Source organism: Castor canadensis, chromosome 10 (genome assembly GCF_047511655.1).
Source record: "Castor canadensis chromosome 10, mCasCan1.hap1v2, whole genome shotgun sequence".
Classification (NCBI taxonomy): Eukaryota; Metazoa; Chordata; class Mammalia; order Rodentia; family Castoridae; genus Castor; species Castor canadensis.
In genome coordinates, this window is record NC_133395.1 from 116,837,108 (window position 1) to 116,844,851 (window position 7,744).

General features: G+C 43.6%; 1 non-coding gene across 1 annotated transcript; it reads left to right on the forward strand.

The window, feature by feature from the left end:
- Window positions 1–811: 811 nt before the first annotated feature.
- Window positions 812–946, forward strand: LOC141413187 (small nucleolar RNA SNORA70). Its single transcript, XR_012437997.1, has one exon. It is a non-coding gene; the product is annotated as a small nucleolar RNA SNORA70 (small nucleolar RNA).
- Window positions 947–7,744: the final 6,798 nt, after the last annotated feature.

The window sequence follows — 7,744 nt, forward strand, 5'->3', positions numbered from 1 at the left end:
TGCAAATAGTTTCTGAGTTCCTATTAAATGCAATGTTGGTAGATTTTCTGTTAACTTTCAAGTTGCTTTTTTTTTTTTTTTTTTGCAGCGGTAGAGATCAAACTCAGGGCCTTGCACTTGCTAGGCAAGCACTCTACCACTGAGATATGCCCCCAGTTCTTGCCTTTTTGAGTCAGGGTCTTGCTATGTAGCTCAGAATGGCCTTGAACTCATTGTGCAGCCCAGCCTGGCCTCGAACATGCAATCATTCTGCCTTCACCTCCTGAGTGTTGGGATTACAGATGTGTACCACCACTCCCAGCTAAAGTGTGTTTTTTAAAGTAAGACTTGTTCTACAGGTATTGAAAGCCTTTGCCTGCATGATTCATTAGTTTCCTTTTAAGAAATCATGTTTGCAATATGCCCAACTGAAATTGTATATCAAAAACAGAAGTCATGAAGCTGTGTCTTCCAACTCTCTTCTGTTGCATTTAGGAGCCCTAAGTTTTTTTTCTTTCAAATCTCTTTACTGAGATCCTATAGCCAAGTAGTTCTGGAAATAAAACAGGATGAACTTTATGGTTTAAATGGGAGTTTAGGACATGGTTTAAATATTTTATCAGAGAATAGAACATTAATCTTAAAAACAAGATAATAGGAAAATGTGACATCACACTTCTTAGATGCAGCTAAAGCAGTGCTCAGAAGGAAATTTATAGCCTTAGAAGATATGTGAGAAAAAGAAGAAAGGCTGAAAATCAATAAACTAAACTTCCATCACAAGAAGTTAGAAAATAAATAGAGCAAAGCTAGAGAAAAATAGAAGTAATGTCTGCAGTCAATTAAGTTGACCAGCTTCCTTTACTCATGGGGACCTGGTGTGCAGAGGCTGCGAACAGCAGCCTCCTCGATGGTGTATGCAGCCTGTTGCGTGTGTGGGTGGCCCTAACAAACCTTGGAGGCAAGTTTCCAGTGTGTTCATGTCTCTGTTCTCACACTGTCCTCAATTTAGGTTCCAGACAGGGATGTAGTGTGTCTTTGGGAAGCCCTAGGGCACAGTAGCCAGGGTTCACATTGGCCAGGTAATCATGTCCATCCTCACCAAGCTGCAGAATATGGAACATGTGATTGATGCCCTATGCAGGGCCAAGTTCAAGTTTGCTGGCTGCTAGAAGATCCATATCTCAAAGAAGTGGGGCTTTACCAAGTTCAGTGCAAATGAATTTGAAGACATGATGGCTGAGAAGTGATGGTGGAGTCAAATATGTCCTTAATCATGGTCCCCTGGCCAAGCGGCAAGCCCTACACTCCTGAGAGCTTCTCACTGTGCCATCCCCTCCTTAATCACCTTAATCATGCTCAACAATAAATCATCCTGTCCACCTTAAAAAATGGAAGAAATGCAGATGAAAACAAAAATCAACAGAACAGGAAAGAAAGTAGATAGATGCTTTACACCAAGAATTGTTCACCAAGAATTCAGAGCTTCCTGTGAGAGGGAGTCAGTGGTAGGCATAAGGGGAGGAGAACTGGCTCCCTTGGGGTCACTGAAGAAGTCCCAAGCTTGGGACCAGTCTCTCAGATCAGGCCTCCTAGGTGCAGAAATTCAGTCCCTATCATGAAGATATTATCAATTAGTCCTGTCTTTCCTGAATTCTAAGGTGGCTGCAGAAAATGGCTCAGAGCAAAGGGCGCAGATGGAGACAGAGATGCTAAGTATTTGCCTGCTTTTGGTTAATCCATGGGCCCAAGTAAGGAATCAATGCATTTCAGCAAAAGCAGTTTCCTGGCATGTGCCACATACCCATGCTCAATTATCAACAGAGGGCAGAACGGGTGGTTTTATGGATTTTTTTTTTTTTACATAAATGGAGTTATACTGTAAGAGGCATTCAAACTGCTTTTGCTGAAAAGCACTGACTCCTTACTCGGGCCCAGGAATTAACCAAAAGCAGGAGAAAAGCATGGCATCTCTTCTCCATTTTGTATCTATCTTTCCTCTGAGCCATTCTCTGCAGTCACCTTGCAGCCACCTTGGAAACAAGGAAGGACAGAATGATCAATAACATCTTTATGACAAGGAACCAAAACTACCCCAAACAGTAGACTCTCTTTTGGATGGAACACCTGCCTGGCTCCAGATAACAACTCTGGGACCTCTCCCAGAACCCTTGGACTGAGATAATGGTCAACCAGGATGCACCTGAGACTGGGACTGTTTAACTATGTGTACCTTTGTCCCCTGTCCCCAGTTCTTTTGTCTACTTAAACCTATAATTCATGTCAGAACCCAGGAATGGGCCTGGAGTCCAAAACTCGGGTTTCAATAATGAACATTACCATTGCCCCTCCCTTCTTTCACTTACCTCTATACCTTGGGACCCTTCTAGGTCCAACATACAGATTCCCAGGTTCCTGTAACAAGTGTGCAGAGTCCTCCAGAGAAAGTTTAGGGACCCCTCAGAGCCCCTGAGAGGATCTCTGATTCTGAGAAAGGATCTAAGGCCTCTCCAGAAGCAATCTGCTTAATTACAGGGTGGTTATCTTCTCCCAAAATTCTCCCTTCCTGGGGTCCTGGGGCTTTTTATTTAAGGGAGAGGTCATTTATTTATTATTTTGTTTAAGGGAGAGGTCTATTTATTTATTATTTTGTTTAAAGGAGAGGTTTATTTATTTAAGGGAGAGATTTCTAAAGAAAGCCTCCATCATTTAAAGGCATTTCGGAAATTCTGGATGAGACAAAGTTACAATGCCTGGCTCCAGCATCAGTGCCACACAGCAGGGAAATGGCTCTGAAGGAGTAAAGCTATCCTCAGATGGCAGGGGACCAAAAGGAGGGCACTGAGACAGGAACCAAGCAGATCTACTGCTCCCTGAGGTGATGGGTTCAAGTTTCTAGTCTGTTTTACTATTGTCTGGTGAGCTGCCCAAGTCCCTGCCTGCAGGGGGTGCTGCTCACATCCTTTCAGGTCCTCTTTACTGGATGCTGCACCTCACTATGCTATGCTGAGTGTGCTGGCTGCTGGGGTCTCCCAGAGAACCACCCTCAGCTGACTGGACTGGAGAGACTGTGCCCACCCTTCCTTTACCTCCTAGGGTTGCCAGATAAAATACAGGAGATGCAGTAAAACTTTATTTGCAAGTGAGCAATAAGTACATTTTTGTCATAAGAGTGTCCTACTGATTATTTATGTGAAATTTGGATTTAACTGGGCATTGATTATCTTCATTTTCTACTCAGTGATGAGTACTGGAAGACTTGGCCCCTGTGCCTCAAAGACAGCAAGGCTTCCTGCGTAGTTTATACTCCAGGGCTCCCCATGGGGTCCAGCTGAACTCATCTTTGCTTAGCTTCCTCCCCTGCATCCTGGGCTTCACAGGAGAGCTGCCTCTGTGAATCACAGGCCAGTGCTTTTCAGCACTTCTTGTTTGGAGATGATGCTCAGGGTAGCTTCAAAGGAACAGCTCTCAACCTGGTCGTCCATATGGAAGGGGTGGGATGTAGCCTTTAGATGCCAAGACTTCTTGCCACCTTAGACAAATGACTTAATCTCTTCACGCTTCATTTTCTTCATCTGTGAAAGGTGTTGATGATAGTGACATGGCACAGTGATGGGATAATGGGAGCAAGCTCTCTGGCCCTTGCCAGGTCTCCCTAAATGCAAACCATGGCTGCACTTCCTAGCTTTTAGCTTCTGATCATTTTCACCTCCTTTGTCCTATCTTCACAAAATCTGCTGAAAGAGGGGACACAAATCCCACTGGGAGATGAACAATTGTGGAACTGGAATTCCTCTTGGGCCCTTCTTTTGCCTTTTCTTCTCCAAGTTGACAAAATTCCTTAGCTTTAAAAAATCATTTGGCACCAGTTAGTAGTGCTGGAGAGGAGCCATACAAGAGAGGTGGGTTAACTCTCTCTTGACTGCCACACCTTCCAGGAACATAACCTACTCCAGTTCTGCCCCAAGAACTTTGCTCTACTCAAGGAGACACAATGCCTCTCAGATGCCCCTTAAGAGTCAACTGACTCTATCCAATGCAATTTAGGGCAACCCATAAAGACTGAGGCAGCCTTGTGTATTTTGGGTACTGTTAAGCTGTATCACCAAGAAGAAAAAGTCCCCATACCATTCCTCAGGGAAGACACTTAAGAAATAAATGGACCAGTTATAGTGGCGCTTGCTTATAATTCTAGCATTCTGGAGGCTGAGTCAGGAAGATCACAGGGCAGCTTGGCTACATAGTGAGTTTGAGGCCAGCAGGGTCTACATAGTGAGACCCTGTCTCAAAAATATAAGGAAGGAAAGGGAAGGAAGGGAGGGCGGGAGGAAGGAAGGAAGGAAGGAAAGAAGGAAGGAGAGAGGAAATGAAAAGAGGGAGGGAGGGAAGGAAGAAGAGAAGGAAGGAAGAAAAAAAGGAAGGAGGGAAGGCTAGAAGGGAAGGGCAGGGAAGGAAGGAGGGAGGGAAGAGAAGGAAGGGAAGGTGGAAAGGAAAGGGCAGAAGGAGAGAAGGAAGGAAGGAGGGAAGAGAAGAAAGGAGGAGGGAAGGAAGGAAGGAAGGGAAGAGAAGAAAGGAGGGAGGAGAAGGAACTCAGGAGGGAAGGAAAGAACTCAAGCAGTGGTTGCCTCCGGAGAAGGGAGAGGCTGATTGGCAAAGGGGTGGCAGGGAGACTTACATTTCATTGCTTGTCCCTTTACATCATTTGAAGTGGTACACTGTAAGCCTATAGTACCAATTTAAAAAACAAAACTTAGTTGAAAAACAAAAGCCACCAATTATGCCTTTATCATTCCAAGATATCTGCTTTATTCTCAACTCTAGATCAAGACAGCACTGCAGGAATTCAGGCAGCTGGGAGGGAACTTCCTTTTCAGAGTTTAGTGCAGAAGGAGTGAAAATTCATGAAGCTTCTTTAAAGCCCCAAATACACAAGCTGCTCTGGTTTTTTCTGGGCCACAGCCTGGCAGGATGGGTTTGCCAGGTGGCTGGCTTTGGGGGGACCCTGCCACTACTGAGTGTGTTCTCAGTGCCAGGCACTTTACACCATCAGCTATTTCTTTCTCACAACTCAGTGAGATAGATGCTAACAACCTCACCATGGGGGAGAAGAAGAAGCTGGACAGGTGGCAAAGAATGGATTCAAAAATGAGCTCTGGAGACTTTTTTGAGAAAGAAAATGCCACAGTCTGGGATCTGTGTTGATTTCTTCCACCTATTCCCCATCTGGGACAAGTCCTATTTCCTCTCAGGGAGGAAGGCATCACAGAACTAGAGTGTGGCCATGGCAAGGACTCATGAAGCTTCAGCAGATGGAGGGATTTTTTTTGAGAAAAATTAGGGAAAAGGTCCCCACTGACCCAGGCACAGTCTTGGCTGTGCAAGGCATACCTTCACACACACAGCCAGGTTAAATCAGCACATTCATTTATGAATTAATACATTCAATAAATACATGTTGAGTGCCCACTGGGTGCCAGGGACTGGATTGCAGTGGGGAGCCAGCACAGACAAGGGCCTGTCCTCATGAGGCTTACATTCAAGATTCCTTTTGCCCCTCGGGCCCTCAATTGGTTATAATATGGTGCATTGTGGGCAGAACCAGCCAAATCAGACAGCCTGTCCCACCGCTTATACATGCGTCATCTTGCGCAAATCACTTAGCCTCTCTCTATGCCTCTTTAAAACGAGAACAACTAGAATAATAGTTATTTCAGGATTGAGTGAGGGTTCCATAAGATAGCATATTTACAACTGAAGCATGATAGATCAGGGAAAGCATGATGGGAAGTGGGAGCCAGGAATTCAGAGATCAGTGTTTTTTTTTTCTTTTATTCATATATGCATACAATGTTTGGGTCATTTCTCCCCCTTCCCCCCACCCTACCCTCTTTTACCCCTCGCTACCCGGCAGAAACTATTTTGCCCTTATCTCTAATTTTGTTGAAGAGAGAGTATAAGCAATAATAGGAAGGAACAAGGGTTTTTGCTGATTGAAATAAGGATAGCTATACAGGGCATTGACTCACATTAATTTCCTGTGCGTGTGTGTTACCTTCTAGGTTAATTCTTTTTGATCTAACCTTTTCTCTAGTTCCTGGCCCCTTTCTCCTATTGGCCTCAGTTGCTTTAAAGTATCTGCTTTAGTTTCTCTGCGATGAGGGCAACAAATGCTATCTAGTTTTTTGGGTGTCCAATCCCCTTGTTGTGTTTGCCCTTGATCTAATGTCCGCATATGAGGGAGAACATATGACTTTTGGTCTTTTGGGCCAGGCTAACCTCACTCAGAATTATGTTCTCCAGTTCCATCCATTTACTTGCGAATGATAACATTTCATTCTTCTTCATGGCTGCATAAAATTCCATTGTGTATAGATACCACATTTTCTTAATCGATTTGTCAGTGGTAGGGCATCTTGGCTGTTTCCATAACTTGGCTATTGTGAATAGTGCTGCAATAAACATGGGTGCAAGTGTCTCTGGAGTAACCTGTGTCACAGTCTTTTGGGTATATCCCCAAGAGTGGTATTGCTGGATCATATGGTAGATCAATGTTTAGATTTTTAAGTAGCCTCCAAATTTTTTTCCAGAGTGGTTGTACTAGTTTACATTCCCATCAACAGTGTAAGAGGGTTCCTTCCCACCCCCCCTGCATCCTTGCCAACACCTGTTGTTAGTGGTGTTGCTAATGATGGCTATTCTAAGAGGGGCGAGGTGGAATCTTAGTGTGGTTTTGATTCCCATTTCCTTTATTGCTAGAGATGGTGAGCATTTTCTTATGTGTTTTTTGGCCATTTGAATTTCTTCTTTTGAGAAAGTTCTGTTTAGTTCACTTGCCCATTTCTTTATTGGTTCATTAGTTTTGGGAGAATTTAGTTTTTTAAGTTCCCTATATATTCTGGTTATCAGTCCTTTGTTTAATGTATAGCTGGCAAATATTTTCTCCCACTCTGTGGGTGTTCTCTTCAGTTTAGAGACCATTTCTTTTGTTCAGCAGGAGCTTTTTAGTTTTATGAAGTCCCATTTATCTATGCTATCTCTTAGTTGCTGAGCTGCTGGGGTTCCATTGAGAAAGTCTTTGCCTATACCTATTAGTTCCAAGGTATTTCCTACTCTTTCCTGTACCAACTTTAGAGTTTGGGGTCTGATATTAAGATCCTTGACAGATATCAGTGTTGATTAAAAACACACAGGCACTACTTCATTTGTTTAAAGCTTTACAGTTCCTTATTAAACTGCAAAATATAGTTTTTTTAAAGAGGCAGCACTCTCCCTCTGACCTTGACCACTTGCCCAAATAAGTACTCTCTGAGACCTAAGCAAGAAATATTAAAGAAAGACACTTGTCCTGGGGTGGGGGGAAACATTTGGTAAAATAACTCCTTTGATCACAGAAGTGTTTGCAAAGAGAGAAAAAATTAAGTAAGGACACCTGGCTTAAAGGGCGCATCTGATGAAACCCATCCTTTCTTTAAAGGGATGCTCAAGGAAAACCAACATCTATGCCACAGGGACCCCAATATAGTAAGCTGACCGGACTTGGTAACTCTGAGCCCAAATGATAATGTCAAAACAGTGGAGCAGCAAGAATGATTGAGTGTACCGGGTGACCAGAACAAAGGGGAACACTCATCTGAAGGCAAATTTAAGGCAAATCACCAAATCACCTTTTTAACCACAAATATTGCTGATGTTACAACACTCAGGGCACCTCTTACTGGATGTACCCATTCCCATTTCTGGGTGTGTATTATCTTCTCTTTGCTTT